The sequence below is a fragment of the Pongo abelii genome, chromosome 15 (assembly GCF_028885655.2).
Source record: "Pongo abelii isolate AG06213 chromosome 15, NHGRI_mPonAbe1-v2.0_pri, whole genome shotgun sequence".
Taxonomy (NCBI): Eukaryota; Metazoa; Chordata; class Mammalia; order Primates; family Hominidae; genus Pongo; species Pongo abelii.
Genome location: NC_072000.2, coordinates 56,196,534 through 56,214,673, shown reverse-complemented (window position 1 = coordinate 56,214,673; position 18,140 = coordinate 56,196,534). Strand labels below are relative to the sequence as shown.

Here is an 18,140-nt window from a genome sequence, read left to right as displayed (position 1 = left end):
AGAAGAGAAGAGCTTTGTGAGCTTCCCCGTCCCCAGGCCAAATACACATGGAAGTTTTACCAACCTCGAGATGCTGATGGGACTGAGTCCCTGTTTCATCTCAAGCCTAGACACCTGCTACTATGGTGTCTAAATGTTAGCATTTAGATAGGAGCATGGAAGAACTGGTTATTAGCTATATCATGTTAAACATGTTAATATTTATGTTTATAAATTGCTCATCATAAAATCACAACAAACGAGGTAAAATCAGTCTAAAATATATGTTTTAAAAATCGCCACTTTATTTCATCCCAGAATCATGTTTTAAAGACTTGGAATATTTCCACTAGCTAGATTTCTCAGGTCTCTAAAATGTAAAGCATGAGACTCAAAATCCTAGCTTACGATCTGCTAGTAATTTATAGTTCTCTGGCTAGAGTAATTAAGTTGTCATGTAGTTATCAAAAATGATGTAAATTCTTGGCTATTACAGAAATCTTAAAATGATTTAAAAATAACCCTGGAGAAAAGCTTTTTTTAAAGCTTTACTAGTAGCGATGCTCCTTGCTTTTTGGAATGTCAGGACTCGCCTTGTGTTTTTCTGTTGTTTTCCAAGACTGAATCTATCTACAGTTTACTCTAAAGTTTTCGCCATCTGGTAGAACCATCTTCATCTTGATCTTGTCGATGACCATTGATAATTTTAATATTACTTTCCTATATTAACTGGAGTCTTCTTGTACTGAATGAACGTCTTTTAACTCAGCCAACTATGATGCAGTTGACTATTGTGAGGAGGCAGTTGGGGAGAGTCAGGAGCCCCAGACTAGGTTTCCCAAAAGGCAGGGAATGGGGCAAACAATGAATACAGTAACGTTTAAACCATTGTCTCCCTTCTAATAAAATGTGTTTTGAGGAATACTAGTGTCATGTGATTCTTCAGTTAAAAAAGTCTTATGGTCAGTTCAGTTTGTGTAAAACTTTGCATGATTTACCTGTCTTGGAGATGAATAATGCACATTAGCACATCTGAGAAATCCCCTAGTAAAATAACCTGGCTTAATGTTCTTTAACCCATAATTATTCAAATTTATTTGGCCCTAGGGGCACTTTTTCTTAGGTAATCCTATTCCACTAATGCTTTATGGAGATTGGGCTCCATGAAAATCATTTGGAGAAGAGTACTGACAGGCATTTGCCATCAAGGATCCAAGATGAAGTAACGTACAACAAAACAAAGACAAGCATAAGGCTAGAAAAGGTCAAAGCTCGTAGGAAGCTTTAAAAAAATGAAAAAGAATGGGAGGAGCCTAAGCTGATAGGTGAAGCATGAGCCTCTTGCAGGGGCAAGGAGCCTAGAGAGATGAAGAGACTGGGGTCACAGGAAACGGTTGCTCCGTGGAGTCTAGTAAGGACTCATATTTCCAGCAGCCAAGTGAGATAGCTGCTATTACTGCACCCATCTTACAAATAAGCAAATGGAGGCTTGAAGAGGTTAAGTTGCCCACTGTCACTTAGCTGGTTGGAGGCAGAGCTGGGGTTCAAGGTCAGGGGTGATTCCATAGCCAGTGCTCTTGCCACTGTGCCACACTGTCTTCTGGTGATTTTGTTTTCTAAATATATGTCCAAAATTTATTCTCCTTTCCATCCATCTCACAGTAGGAGTAGACGATGAGTCAAGTTTTCAGAGATGTTGAATTTTGAGGTTCACATGGGACCAGCTTCATTTCTTCTTTCCATGTAATTGTATGTATTTCCTTCTCTGCCCTGAATACTCTCAGGTCTCTGTTTCCCAACCCCCTTCTTTGCCTCTATCCCTTCCCTACATAGTGAACTCATTATAATCATCACATGTATACACATACACACATGCACACACACATACATTATATATGTACAAAATACATATATATCTTATACACATATATACATACATACAAATTTTACTGTGTGTATAGGGTATAAATGTCATATTTCCTTTGAACATACATAGATATATAAACATACATGTGCTATTCATCTGTGATGAAATTATTTGCAAAGCTCTCCCCCACCCATTTCATATCCCCTACCTGAAAGTCATAATTCTTGTGAATTTATGGTCAGATGCAAGGGAAATAATGTAGTGGCTGTAAATGGATGATAATGACTTTGGGTGGGGCTTCTGAACTCTTAACTGGAATTTTTGTTTTGTTGTCTTGCTGCTACCTTGGATTCCATTCTTTACAGTGTGAAGCTTTAGTAAAGTTCTATTAGCCTTCTGGAAGGGGTTAATTAGAAATGTAGACAAAGGAGAACTAGTCAATATAATTTATTTAGGGTTTTCAAAAGGCTCTTAATAAATTTCCAAAACCAATACTGTATTAAAAATATAATTATACATTGATGGAAATATTTTGTTACTAATAGAATCTTGGATTAAAAATAAACTCCAGCAGTTCATGGACATTTTTAACAGAGATAAGAACAAAAATTATACAAAATATATACAGGTATGTATAGGGTCTTGCTCTGTCAGCCAGGATGGAGTGCAGTGGTGTGATCACAGCTTATTGTAGCCTCCACCTTCTGAGCTAAAGCTATCCAAGTGGCTGAGACTATAGTCGTGTACCACCATACCCAGCTAATTTTTTTTTTTTTTTTTGAGACAGGGTCTCAATTTTTTACCCAGGGTGGAGTGCAGTGGCAAGATGTTGGCTCACTGCAGTCTCAACCTCCTGGATCAAGTGATCCTTCCACCTCAGCCTCCCAAGTAGCTGGGACTACAGTTGTGTACCACCACACCTGGCTAATTTTTATATTTTTTGTAGAGATGGGGTTTCACCATGTTGCCCAGCCTGGTCTCAAACTCCTGAGCTCAAGCAAACTGCCTGCCTTGACCTCCCAAAGTGTTAGGATTATGGGCATGTCAGCTAATTTTAAAATTTTTTTACAGACAGGCTTTCACTGTGTTGCACAGGCTGGTTTTGAACTCCTGAGCTCAAGGGATCCTACCACCTTGGCCTCCCAAAGTGCTGGGATTATAGGCATGAGCCACTGCACCTGGCCTGATCTTTTCATGTATAACGTACTTGTGCATACATAAAAGGGGAAAATATAAACTATCTAAATTGGTTAAATCATTAAGGTTTTCCCGAACCTTGACATTTAGAGTCCAACTCTTTGGGACCACTTTTCACTCACCAGTTGTTGATATGTCATATTTTACCACACAACATTATCCAGGATCAAGAGAACTGGTAATGCACTGCATCTTAAAAGAATGCTTACTGCTTTCCCCAGAATTTCTTTCAAGACACTTACACCCTTACACTTAGGCAAGTTTTGAAGTGCGTAAGTGGGTAATTATAGCTATATGATGATAGCCACAATCAGGAATTTTAAAATATCATGCTATTTTCAGAGATTGAGTCTTAGGATTGATGAAAAATATATCTGTTAGGAGAAAAATAATGTTGCTAAATTCATTTGTAAATTAAATGACTGGTTCCAGATTTAATTTAATTTTAAGTGACCACACTTTCTATTGTTCAATTTTAAGTCAAAACACACACACACATGCACACACATATATATTTATCAAACATGTACTATTTATCCTGTGCCACGGAGGTTTAGTGGAGAGGTTCAGGTATAGGTAAATAAAGAAGGTAAGGTTTGAATTGGACCCTACAGAATGAATGAGATTACACATTTTAGAGGTGGGATGTGACAGGTAGAAAAGGAAGCAGAGAGGAACAGTTGAGAAAATAAACTTCTGTGATGTTAATGACTACACAGTTGCAAATGAGATAAGAACCAGCCTTAGGTCAGAAACAGAAAAATTACACAAGAATAAATGCAACAAAAAACTTATGAACACAGAGTGATTCATTGAAGCCACCTATCCTCTAGCCAAAATGTCCAAACTGAAAAAAAGCTCTTAATCACAGGCAATAGAATGATTTTTTTTAAAAAAGGAATAGATGTTCCCCTTCCTGTGTCCAAGTGTTCTCATTGTTCAATTCCCACCTATGAGTGAGAACATGCGGTGTTTGGTTTTTTGTCCTTGTGATAGTTTGCTGAGAATGATGGTTTCCAGCTTCATCCATGTCCCTACAAAGGACATGAACTCATCATTTTTTATGGCTGCATAGTATTCCATAGTGTATGTGTGCCAAATTTTCTTAATCCAGTCTATCATTGTTGGACATTTGGCTTGGTTTCAAGTCTTTGCTATTGTGAATAGTGCCGCAATAAACATACATGTGCATGTGTCTTTATAGCAGCATGATTTATAATCCTTTGGGTATATACCCAGTAATGGGATAGCTGGGTCAAATGGTATTTCTAGTTCTAGATCCCTGAGGAATTGCCACACCAGCTTCCACAATGGTTGAACTAGTTTACAATCCCACCAACAGTGTAAAAGTGTTCCTATTTCTCCACATCCTCTCCAGCACCTGTTGTTTCCTGACTTTTTTTAATGATTGCCATTCTAGCTGGTGTGAGATGGTATCTCATTGTGGTTTTGATTTGCATTTCTCTGATGGCCCGTGATGATGAGCATTTTTTCATGCATCTTTTGGCTGCATAAATGTCTTCTTTTGAGAAGTGTCTGTTCATATCCTTCGCCCACTTGTAGATGGGGTTGTTTGTTTTTTTCTTGTAAATTTGTTGGAGTTCATTGTAGATTCTGGATATTAGCCCTTTGTCAGATGAGTAGATTGCAAACATTTTCTCCCATTTTGTAGGTTGCCTGTTCACTCTGATGGTAGTTTCTTTTGCTGTGCAGAAGCTCTTTAGTTTAATTAGATCCCATTTGTCAATTTTGGCTTTTGCTGCCATTGCTTACCGGGGCCTCTTGTGGGGTGGGGGGAGGGGGGAGGGATAGCATTAGGAGATATAGCTAATGTTAAATGACAAGTTAATGGGTGCAGCACACCAACATGGCACATGTATACATATGTAACTAACCTGCATGTTGTGCACATGTACCCTAAAACTTAAAGTATAACAAAAAAAATAAAAAAATAAAAAAAGGAATAGAAGCTATTGAGTGGAATATTGTGCAGAGATATAAAAATAAAAACTACAGTATAGTATTAGATTTAAAAGTGGGATATAAAATTACATAAACAGTATTATCACAACAATGAAATATTTGCAGAAACTCAGAAATATTTTCTTTCCAGATTTTCCTTAATACTATTCTTAAATTCTATTTTTAATAATTGGCTTGAAAGTACAGATGAGAAAGAGTGAAATCAGCAGGTTGGCTAGGAAAGGAAGAATGCTATCATAGGTAAATCAAAAGACTAAGATTATAAAAAGAGAAGAAATTACTATAAAAATATTATTTAGGTGTGAACATAAGTTTATATTTCTGCTCATTTAAGCATAATTTTCTAATAAGTTAGCCAAAGACAGCAGAAAAAGAGAAGCATAGTATAATAAAGATTTTATGAGTTAAATGTCATATATTAATATTCATAACCAGTTTTTTCTATATACAATCTAGTGAATGCCATAATTTTTTAAAGAAAAACATAAAATTAGAAAGCTAATAATGGTGACTATTGACTTATTGACTGCCTAAAACATCTGCATTTGGACTTTTTGAAGATATATTATGATTTTAGTATTGAAAATAGACTTCCCATATTATATATTACCGTGTCCAGTACTCTTTATTTCTTTCTGTAAATCCCAGTTTCTATCTGGTATCATTTTCTCTCATCTTGAACTTCCTTCAACCTTTCCTGCAGTGCAGATCTGCTGATAAGAAAATGTCTCTATTTCACCTTAATTTTTGGAGTGCATATTCATTGGATATGCAATTACAGGTTGATGAAGATTAGAAGGTCCTTCCCATCCCCTAGTGATTTAAAGATGTCATTTCATTGTCTTATATTCCCCCATATGTAACATATCTTTCTCTCTGGTTGTTTTTTTTTTTATTATTATACTTTAAGTTTTAGGGTACATGTGCACAACGTGCAGGTTAGTTACATATGTATACATCAATAGTTTTTAGCAGTGTAATTACAATGTGCCTTGATGTAGTTTTCTTTGTGATTATCCTTCTTGGTATTTGTTAAACTTCCTGGACCTGTGTGTTGATATTTTTCATTAAAAAAAAAAGGTTGGCATTATCTTTCCAAGTATTTTTTTGGCCCACCCTGTCCTGGAATCTCAATACACATATGCTATGCTACTTGATATTGTCCCAAAGAACAATGAGTTCTTGTTTTTTTAAAAAATAATGTTAATCAACTTTATGTTTTGGAGCAGTTTTAGGTTTCTGGAAAAATCAAATAGAAAGAACAGAGCATTCCCACATATCCCCACTTCCCATGCAAACAGTTTCCACTACTGTTAACATCTTGCATTACTGTGATACATTTGTTACAATTGCTGGCACAATGTTGACACATTATTTTTAACTAAACCTGGTAGTTTATATTAGGATTCACTCTGTGTTGTACATTCTATAGGTTTTGACAAATATATGATGACATGTATTCACAATTACAATATAATTCAGCATAGTTTTACCACTCTGTGAATCCCCTGTGCTCTGCCTATTCATCCCTCCCCACTACCCCCCTCTTAATACCTGGCAATCAATGGTCCTTTTACTGTTTTGCCTTTTCCAGAATGTCATATAGTTGGACTCATACAGTATGTAGCCTTTTCAGATCGACTTCTTTCATTTAGCAACATGAATTTAAGCTTCCTACTTGTCTTTTTTGTGGCTTGATAGCCCATTTCTCTTTATCATTAAATAATATTCCATTGTTTGGAGGTAACACAGTTTATCTTTTCACCTATTGAAGGGCATCTTTTTTGTTTCCAAGTTTTGGCAATTGTGAATAAAGATGCAATAAACATTAATGTGTAGGTTTTTCTGTGTACAAATGTTTTCAACTCCTTTGGGTAAATACCAAGGAGCACAATTACTGGCTAATAGTATAGGAGTATATTAGTCTGTTCTCATGCTGCTATAAAGAACTGCCTGAGACTGGGTAATTTATAAACGAAAGAGGTTTAATTGACTCATAGTTCTGCATGGCTGGGGAGGCCTCAGAAAACTTAGAATCATGTCAGAAGGGGAAGCAAATACATCCTTCTTCACATGGTGGCAGGAAGGAGAAGTGCTGAGCAAAGGGGAAAAGCCCCGTATAAAACCATGGCTCTCATGAGAACTCACTGTCATGAGAACAGCATGGGGGTAGTCACCCCCATGATTCAGTTACCTCCTATTGGGTCCCTCCCATGACATGTAGGGGTTATGGGAAGTAAAATTCATGATGAGTTTTGGATGGGGACACAGACAAACCATATCATTCTACTCTGACCCCTCCCAAATCTCATGTCCTCACATTTCAAAACACAATCATGCTTTTCCAAAATCCCCCAAAGTCTTAGTTCATTCCAGCATTAACCCAAAAGTCCAAGTCCAAAGTCTCATCTGAGACAAGGCAAGTCTCTTTCACCTAGGAGGAGCCTGTAAAATCGAAAGCAAGTTAGTTACTTCCTAGACAAAATGGGAGTACAGGAATTGGGTCAATATGCCCATTCCAAATGGGAGAAATTAGTCAAAGCAAAGGAGCTACAGGCCCCTGCAAGTCCAAAACCCAATAGGGCAGTCATTAAACCTTCAAGTTCCAAAATGATCTCCTTTGACTCCATGTCTCACATCCAGGTCACACTGAAGCAAGAGGTGGGCTCCCATGGCCTTGGATACCTCCACCCCTGTGGCTTTGCAGGGTACAGCCCTCCTCCTGGCTGCTTTCATGGCTGGTGTTGAGTGTCTGTGGCTTTTCCAGGTATACAGTGCAAGCTGTCAGTGGATCTACCATTCTGGGGTCTGAAGGACAGTGGCCCTCTTCTCACAGCTCCACTATGCAGTGCCCCCATGGGGACTCTGTGTGGGGGCGCCAAACCCATATTTCCCTTTGCCCTAGCAGAGGTTCTCCGTGAGGGCTCCTCCCCTGCAGAAAACTTCTGCCTGGACATCCAGGTGTTTCCATACATTCTCTGAAATCTAGGCAGAGGTTCCCCAACCTCAGTTCTTGCTTCTGTGCACTCAGAGGCCCAGCACCACATGCAAGCAGCCAAGGCTTGAGCTTGCACCCTCTGAAGCAATGGCTTGAGCTGTACCTTGGCCCCTTTTAGCCACGGCTGGAACTAAAGCAGCTGGGATGCAGGGCACCATGTCCTGAGGCTGCACAGAGCATGGGGGCCCATGAAACCATTTTTCCTTCCTAGGGATCCAGATCTGTGATGGGAGGGGCTGGAGTGAAGTTCTCTGACACCCCCCAGAGACATTTGCCCCATTGTCTTGATGATTAACATTTGGCTCCTTTTTACTTTTGCAAATTTCTACAGTGGGCTTGAATTTCTCCCCAGAAAATGGGCTTTTCTTTTTCATCACATCATCAGGCTGCAAATTTTCAAACTTATATGTTCTGCTTCCTCTTGAATGCTTTGCTGCTTAGAAGTTTTTCTGCTGTATACCCTAAATCATCTCTCTCAAGTTCAAAATTTCACAGATCTCTAGGACAGGGGCAAAATGCCGCCAGTCTCTTTCTTAAAGCAAAGCAAGTGTAATCTTTGCTCTAGTTCCCAAGAAGTTCCTCAACTCCATCTGCAACCACCTCAGGCTGGACTTAATTGTCAATATCACTGTCAGCATTTTGGTCAAAACCATTCAACAAGTCTCTAGGAAGGTCCAAATTTTCCCACATGTTCCTGTCTTCTGAGATCTCTAAGTCTCTAGGAAGTTCCAAACTTTCTCACATTTTCTTGTTGTCTTCTGAACCCTCCAAATTGTTTCAGCCTCTGCCTGTGACCCCATTCCAAAGTCACTTCCACATTTTAAGGTATCCTTATAGCAGTGCCTCACTCCCTCGGTACCAATTACTGTATTAGTCCATTCTCTTGCTGCTATAAAGAACTGCCTAAGACTAGTAAGTTATAAAGGAAAGAGGTTCAATTGACTCACAGTTCCACAGGGCTAGGAAGCCTCAGGAGACTTAGAATCATGGTGAAAGGAGAGGCAAAATGTTCTTCTTCACATGGTGGCAGGAAGGAGAAGTGTTGTGCAAAGGGGAAAAGCTGCTTATAAAACCATCAGATCTCATGAGAACTTGCTCACTATCGTAAGAACAACATGGGGGTAACCACCACCATGATTCAATTACCTCTCACTGGGTCCCTCTCACAACATGTGGGGATTATGGAAACTACAATTCAAGATGAGATTTGGGTAGGGACACAGCCAAACCATATCAAAGAGTATGTTTAGTTTGGTAAGAAACTTCCAAACATTCTTCCAAAGTTGCTGTGCAATTTGGCATTCCCATTAGTAATGAGTAAAAATTCCTGCTTTTGAGCCAGGTGCAGTGGCTCATACCTGTCTTCAGCACACTCAGGATATGTACAGTATATTTGTTACAAAATATATTTTTTATAAAAGCTTAAGAGAAATGAGGAGAATTCATCATTTATTTCTTGTGCTCTGTTTGTTTGGTGGTCTTCCAATTAGATAACCACCTTTTAGGAATCTGGAAGAGGAAGTTCTTGATTCAATGGGAGTCCTAATTAAATAACTCTCCATTGTCTTCTGATTCAAAGATGCTATAATGATTTAGCCTTGATGAATAATTGTACTAGTTAATCCTACTTCCATCCATCCTATTGCACAACATCTTCATCTGTAAACACTTGTCTTGTATATTAATACTCTTACCACTGCCAGGTTTGCTTTGAACCAAATTCAGCTGCTGTATCTTCCTTGCATCAACTCTCCCGAGGTCATGAAGCAGAGCAGCCTTCATGGGACCCTCAAGACTCCCAGCACAGTGGGATCAATCTCAGGGCAACCTCGTAAAACCTCCGTTTCCAGTAACTTGAGCTTCATTAGTCTGTCAGTCAGGCTCAATTATGCTTTACTCTGGGGCAATGACAATTAGTTCAGCCTTTACTAAATACAAAATTGAAGCAAAAACATACTGATGTCAGTGATGAGAAAGAAGATTTACTAACAGTTCCCAAATGAGCAAGGCAAATTATGAAATCTGCCATAGTCCCAAATTTCAGAGGTCTTCCAGTTCCTTTGTAGTTGGTGGCCCTGTGGAGAGATAGCCAATGCTGTTCATTTACCACTGGAGTCAAAGAAAAATAAAGCCATTATTCTCAGGAAAAGGCCTCACCATATCTAAACTAATTTTAGAAGGAATGCATAATATTTTTTCCTTCAAAGACATTTATGGCATTTACTATATATAAGTGTCAATATAGATAGCAATCTAGGTTTGAAATATAGCCACACATTGCTTGATGATGTTTCTGTTAGCAAGGAACTGTATGTATGGTGGTCATCCTGTAAGAAAATAATACCATATTTTTATTGTACCTTCTTTATGTTTATATATACAAATACTTACCATTGTGTTACCATTGGCTACAGTATTCAGTATGGCCACATGCTGTACAGGTTTGTAGCCTAATAATAACAATCAGCTTGAGAGAGAAAAGAAATTTTTATCTGAGGAATGTGAGCCCCTTTTAAATTATCAGGCCCAGAGAGACATTAAAATGTGACAGCAGTCTCATCTCACTCACGCTTTGAGCTAAATAATTACCTCTTGAAGCCACTTGCTATGTGGATGCTAGACTATCTGATGCTATCTAGACATAAAATGCCACATGTTGGAAGCTGAAACTCATACTCTGTAGTTCAACAATGTGTAGCAAGTTACTAATCAATGTTATTTCTGTAAACCAGTGAGAATTCCTGTCAAACAGTTTTCTATCAGCTCACTCCTTGTCCCCTTTTGCCTTTTAAAAACCAGCTTGTAAGGAGGGCTGAAATGAGTAATTCCCAGAGTTTCTGGCACTGCAGTCCTCAACCTTGGCCCAAATAAACTGTCAATATTAATTTTGCCTCAGTTTCCTTTTTTGTCATCAGGCTATACTGTATAACCTAGGGTGTATCAAGATGTACCATCCAGATTTGTGTAAGTATACTCTATGATGTTTGCACAATGAAGAAAATTGCTAATGATGCATTTCTCAGAATGTATCCATGTTGTTAAGTTATGCATGACTGTAGTTGTATCTTTTTTCCCTTAATTTGGAAAAAAATACCTTCTAAATTTTGAAACCCTTACCTAAAATCCCTTTATAGGCTCAAAATTCCCTTAATATTTACAATGAAGTGAATTATTTTCCCCTTTCTTTTGGAAAACAAATGAGATTAGCAAATTTTAACCATTAATTTTTTTAAAATTTGCTAACCACATGCAGATCTATGTGCACCTTTCCCAGAAAACAAATTATACAGATTGTAACAAGAAGGGAAAACCAAATGCTTGTGAAGTCCTTATGAGATAGGTTGCTTTTTCCTGATGTAGTTTTAGAGAATGCCTGCCCATTGAAGCCAGCCTCAAATGAGTTAGCTGATGGAGAGCAAATGTTATCTCTCTGACAAAACTTTCTCCAACCCACGTAAGCCATTCCCCAATCATAACTATTTGCTTGGTCTGTGTCCTGGTGCTTCATTTTTTATCTCTATTTTTAATCACAGTATTTAATGATATTTTTCCTTCACCAAAAATAAATGTGAGTTATGTAATATGTTGGGGTGCCCAGCACCTGGTCCACACTGGTGCAAACCCTAGTGTTTTTCAAAAGAACAAATGAATGGAGTGATATTTTGTCACCTTTGAAACTTTTTCTTATGGAAATGTTCAAACTTACACAAAAAATAGAGAAAGCAGTATAACAACCCCCATATTATGCAACAACTGACTTTATACTTCTCACACCCCACTAGATTATTTTAAGTAAAACCCAGATATATCATTTCTTTCATTAAGACACCAGTATATGTCTCAATGGAGAAAAGGGATCTCTTCTGTTTAATATAACCACAATGCTATTTTCCTAAAACTAAATATATGAAAACATATTCTTAATTTCCTCAATATCTATTAGACTTAATATCATCATTATTTACAAATTGTCTTATTAGTGTCTTTTTGTAATTGGTTGGTTTGAATCAGGATCCAAACAAGGTTCACACAGTGCATTTTGTTGTTAGAGTTCCTAAAATTTCTTTTAATCTGTAACAGTGCCCCCTGCAGGTCGTTTGTCCTGTAAACTCATCCTAATTCTGGATTTGTGATTTAGGTTCATAGATGGTGCCATGTAGTGCCTGTTGCATGGCAGTAGGAAAAACATAATGCATTGTCTTTGTCTTTGAGATGTTAAGATTGATCCGTAGATCTGAGAGTTATTAGGCTAATTTATTCATCATAGTGTTCCAAACCAACCTTTCACCTACTAAGTGGTAATGTTCATTATTTCATTAGGTATTATAAAAGGGTAATGTTTTAATTAGGAGTTATTAATGGGTAATATTTTAATCATTTTTAATTAATTCTTTCTGCATGTATTACTGGAATTTAGTCATAAAGGAAAGATAGAATAAATGCTTCTTCTATCCTTTTATTTATCACTTCGTATTAATGAGTTATTGCTCTAACAATTTCCAAAGGTGACCATCAAATTTTTTTGAGATGGAGTTTCGCTCTGTCACCCAGGCTGGAGTGCAGTGGTGTGATCTCAGCTCACTGCAACCTCTGCCTCCCGGGTTCAAGCGATTCTCTTGCCTCAGCCTCCCAAGTAGCTGGGATTACAGGCGTGCGCCACCATGCCCAGCTACCATCAATTTTAATATAAGTATGTGTGTATATATATATGTGTGTGTGTGTGCGTGTATGTGTGTATATATATATATACACACAAACATATACATACATAGAGATAGATAGGTCATCATAGACTTATGGATTCCAACATGATGCTTTTCAAATCTACCTCAAATTATTTTTTTGATGCTCAAATTGGGCCATTTTTAATCAGTAGGACACTTTTCAATTTGTCTTTACTATCCTTTGATTGTTTTCTTTCTTTCCAATGTGATAAGATGTTCCAGCTTCTTGCGCCTTTCTACCTCAGACTCAGAATCTGACATTTATCCAAAGAGTTCTGACTCCTTTTAGTGAGGAGTGATATTGACAGTGCTAATTGTTCTCATTTCAATGGGTTGATTGTTGCCTGTAGGCCTTTTCAGTGGACAGAGATGGGATAAAAATTATGACTTCATTTTCCTTTTGTTTTTTTTTTTTGAGATGGAGTCCTGCTCTGCCACCCAGGCTGGAGTGCAGCGGCACGATCTCGGCTCACTGCAACCTCCGCCTCCTGGGTTCAAGCAATTCTCTTGCCTCAGCCTCCCAAGTAGCTGGGACTATAGGCATGTGCCACCACGCCCGGCTAATTTTTTGTATTTTTAGTAGAGATGGGTTTTCACCATGTTAGCTAGGATAGTCTCAATCTCCTGACCTCGTGATCTGCCCCCCTCGGCCTCCCGAAGTGCTGGGATTACAGGTGTGAGCCACTGCTCCCAGCCCATTTTGCATTTTTAAATGGAAAAAAGGACCATGATTTGTCCAATGCCTTGGTCTTAGATGCTGCTGGGTGAAATTAATGGTTAAGATAAAGTGTTTGCTTTATACTTGATTATGCTAAACAAAAAAGATAAAGTGATCACTAAAGTACAAGAATATCTGAGATATTATGGGTTCAGTTCTAGACCACCACAATAAAGCAAATATTGCAATAAAATGAGTCACATGAAATTTCTGCTTTCTTAGTGCGTGTAAAAGTTATGTTGACACTATACTGTAGTCTATTAAGTGTGCAATAGTATTATATCTTAAACCAATGGACATACCTTAATTTAAAATATTTTATCACTAAAAAACACTAACAATCACCTGAGCCTTCGGTGAGTCATAATCTTCTTGCTGGTGGAGGGTTTTGCCTCCATGTTGATGGCTGCTGACTAATCAGGGTGCAACTCTCCCTTTCACGTGAATACTTAGAGGCCATTGTTGGGTTATTAATTGGCCTAACTGCAATATTCTTGTGTCTCAGAGACTAGGGAGGCTGGAGGAGAGAGAGAGAGAGATAGAATGGTTAGTCAGTGGGGAAGTCAGATCACACACATTTATCAATTAAGTTCAGGTGCAGTTTATGAGCCCCAACACATCTACAATAGTAAATCAAAGATAACTGATCACAGATCACCATAACAGAGATAATAAAAATGAAAAAGTTTGAAATTTTGTGAGAATTACCAATATGTGACACAGACTTACAAAGTGAGCACATGCTGTTGGAAAAAATGGCCCTGATAGACTTGCCCTGATAGTTCGTGCATAATTGCCACGAACCTTCCATTTGTAAAAAATCCAGTATCTGTGAAACACAATAAAACAAAGTATGCCTGTATACATTCAGTCATTTGGAAAGAAATCAGAGACCAGCAAATATCACAGAATAAGTGGAGTGAGATCTTATAAAATATAGATTAATTAGTGGTACTAAATAAGCCATTGCTAAAGTAAGAAGTAGGAAATTAGAAAATCTAAACAGACAGCAGTGTCCAGCATATGATATTAACTCACTAAATGATTAGAGTTTATGTTTTTTAGAAACTCATGTTAATTAACAATGAGACATATTCTCCAATAAATATTATCTTTGTAAGCTACTTGCATTTCTTCCCTTTTTCCTGGATAACAAGATCTAGGTTGGAACTCTTTAATATCTTGACCCTGGTAGAGTTTTCAAGTGGAAAGTGAAGCCTTATTTTGCACAAATGTTTGGTATGTGAGCATGCACAGTGTGAGGTGCAAAGCCTTCTTGATACTCAGATAAATAACAACTTTAGGTAGTTGCAACCAAAATACTAAACACATGTAATAAAAATACGCATGTACACATCTTATCTTCGACAGTCTGCATTATATCTCATGTTTTCCCTTAATGTGTGTGAGTACTTTTCATTTTAAAATATCTTTTTTACTTCCAAACGAGTAAAAGTATAATATCAAAGTCAAAGTTTCCTGCTTATTGACTCAACATTCGATTTGCTATTTCATCAGTCTAGAGATTACTCATGACATTAAAGATTTATTTTACTCTGACATTTGATACAGGAACTGAAACTGGATATTAAATCAATGTTAACAACTTTGAAAACACAAGTTCTCTGTAAAAAATTATTATTCTTATTTAGAAGTTGCCTCAACTTCCTGATAAATAACATTTTTAACGTGGTTAAAATCCAGATTTGAATTAATTCAACTACTGAAGGGGAATTCATGGAACTAACAAAAACTTAAAGCACTCAGAGCATTATAAAGTGAGTTTTCAAAAATAAATTAATAAACAAAACCACTTCCCAGACTCCTGAGTAGCTGATATGGGCTCCTCAGCAGAGTTGATGCTTCAGAGATAACTCTAAACAGTCCTTTTGCAATGCATAAGTGACTTTTATCTTAAAATGTTTAATTTATGGCCACGTGTGGTAGCTTACTCCTGTAATCCCGGCACCTTGGGAGGCTGAGAGGGGGAGGATTGCTTGGATCCAGGAGTTCAAGATCAGCCTGAGCAACATAGCAAGACCCTGTCCCTACAAAAAATTAAAAAATTAACTAAGTTTGGTCCAAGCTACTCAGGAGGCTGAGGCAGGAGTATTGCCCTAGCCTAGGTGTTGGAGGCTGCAGTAAGCTATGATTTCATCACTGCACTCTAGCCTAGGCAACAGAGAGAGACCTGATCTCAAAAATGTTTAAAAATTAACTAGGCATGGTGACACACACCTGTAGTCCCAGCTACTGAGGAGGTTGAGGAGAGAGGATTGTTCTAGCCCAGGTGCTGGAGGCTGCAGTGAGCTATTATTGCACCACTGCATTCCAGCCTAGGCAACAGAGCAAGACTCTGTCTCTACAAAAAAATTAAAAAATTAGTGGGCATAGTGGCACAAACCTGTGGTCTCAGCTACCCAGGAAGCTGAGTCAAGAGGATCACTCTAGCCCAGAAGTTGGAGGCTACAGTGATCTATGATTGCATCACTGCACTTCAGCCTAGGCAACAGAGTGAGATCCTGTCTTGAAAAAAAAGAAAGTTCATTTATCAAGGAATTGTGGGACGTACCAAGGTCAAATGTAAATCACAGAAAATGTCCAAAGTTAATCATTTTAATTCTTCTCTTAAGGCAGAAAGTTGTGCTATTTTTTTAAATAAAAATGCCAAGTACTTCTTATAATAAATGAACATCATGAAATGTGAAAAAATTAAAAGCTTAATAAAATGGTAAAAGGATTTTTCTCTCTGCTACTTTGCAGGCCAGGGACCCCCGGCCGGTGACACCATGCCTGGGCCTCGCTTGGCCATGCTACCTGCTGCAGGAGACGGCCCACTCATTTGGCCCACCCCAGTTGAGTCTGGCTTGCCCACTGCTTCCTGAGTTCTCTTCTAGCATCCAAGAAGAATGAGGATGCTGACAATCGAAGAGTATACAAGGTGAGAAGTTTTGTTGAGTGATGAAACAGCTTTCAGCAGGAAGGGGATGTGGGAGTGGTCCCCCTACCCAAAGGCAGGAAAAGTTCCCTAACATGGCTGAGCCTGGGGCTCTTATGGGCTCAGAATAGGGAGTGCATGCTGATTGGTTTGTGAGTACACAAAAACGATTAAAGGGAAGACACCACTCAAAGGTGGGCATGATAGTGTAGAAAACCAATTAGGAAAGTGTAGGTATATGTAAAATAGGTGAAGGGTGGGGATTGATCAGAGGAAAGTGCACCAAATGAGAAGACAGGTCCTCAATGTGGTCCAAGGATTTACCCAGGACTGTCTTCGGCTTGAAGGTGGGGTTTCCCTGGGGACATGCCCTTATCTGCCTAGACATTTGGCTGCCTCCTGCCTCTATCAAAAGGACAGTACTGTATCAAATATATGTTTGACAAAGGAAACTATTTTCTATAGTTGTGCTCTGTCTGGCTAGAAAACATAAATTCAGAAATAGACCAGTGAGCATCTTTAACATCCTTTACAGATGTCCCATGGTTATGAGCCACTTAGGCTCAAGTGAACTATCCAAGCAGCAAATGAACCTGGTAGCACAAAAGGCAGGCAGAAGATGTGGAGGATAGCTGAGCACAAGCCATGTTACATGTGTTTGCTGATAACTTCTCAGGTTTTTTTTTTTAACGTGTGCAACTGTATATTCTTAATCTGGTCCATTATGTAATGATACTGCTGTCTTGCCCTATAGTTAGATTTATACTGGTATTTTGATTTGTTTGTGGAAACTAAGAGCTAAAACACTTAGAAATTTAATTTGGCTCTCAGAATCTTTTGTACTCTCATACAAGCACAGCAGTGAAATGCAAAGCACAATTTAAGCATCACGGACATGACCGTTTGAATTACACCTCTGCTCAGGACTCACTAAGTTTAAGCAAGCACCTTGACCTGTCTAGGTATCTATGAAAGCAAAATAAAAACCCAATTCACTGTGCAAGAGGAAAAAGATTAAACTGAAAGCTGAGCCATGCAAGAAGCTGCCTTTCCTTTTGTTCTTAAGCAGATAGCTACAGATAAAAGGTTAAATATTTCCACAGGTAGCTACTCTATGCTCATAATCTTATGCAAAGTTCTGATTTACTGAGTGTGAGATGAATACATAGTTGACTGTTCTCCTACCTGCTCCTTTTATCTTGCAACATGTAGATGACCATACCTTCCATCTTTCCCCTTCAGCCTGCTTTCCCCCTTTAAATACTGAAGCCCTCAAAACCATCTTTGGAGAAAGGTGCAGACCACAGGTTGTTTCTGTGAATCAATGTTCTTTTCTTCTGGGCATGTCCTTAACCTTGGCAAAATAAACTTCTAAATTGACTGAGACCAGTCTCAGATACTTTTTGGTTTACTGATCTATAAAACTTGACATTAATTGTCTATCTTTACGTATCATCAACCTAGAAGAGATAACATGTGACAGTTATTTTAGCTTTTCAGAAAAAATGTGCTGGTTCAATATAAAGTTGAGCTAATATTAAATATTGCCCTCTTTACAGCCATGTCTGTAATTATGCAATATGTACTTTTCATCCAGATGCCTAAAAAATATCTAATTAAGTGAATTTATTAGTTTTTATCTCATAATAGTAAATTTACTGTGGCAAAGGAATACTTTTTAAAATTAGCTTTTCAGTATTTCATTAGTATTTTAAAACTTCTTTGACTTTTAAAAA

At 38.0% G+C, this 18,140-nt stretch overlaps 1 protein-coding gene and 1 long non-coding RNA gene across 2 annotated transcripts in view; one reads left to right on the top strand and one right to left on the bottom strand.

Annotated features, from left to right (window-relative positions):
* The window catches only part of TXNDC16 (thioredoxin domain containing 16), a 460,012-nt gene that overhangs the window by 372,894 nt on the left and 68,978 nt on the right, over positions 1–18,140 (top strand). Inside the window, exon 21 of the transcript XR_010137039.1 lies at positions 16,230–16,407. The gene's annotated coding sequence lies outside the window, so the exon portion shown is untranslated. The remainder of the gene's footprint in view (positions 1–16,229; positions 16,408–18,140) is intronic.
* LOC134759973 (uncharacterized) lies at positions 9,614–15,773 on the bottom strand. Its single transcript, XR_010136876.1, has 3 exons — positions 15,705–15,773; positions 13,812–13,983; positions 9,614–10,099 (listed from the first exon to the last, which is right to left on the bottom strand). It is a non-coding gene; the product is annotated as an uncharacterized LOC134759973 (long non-coding RNA).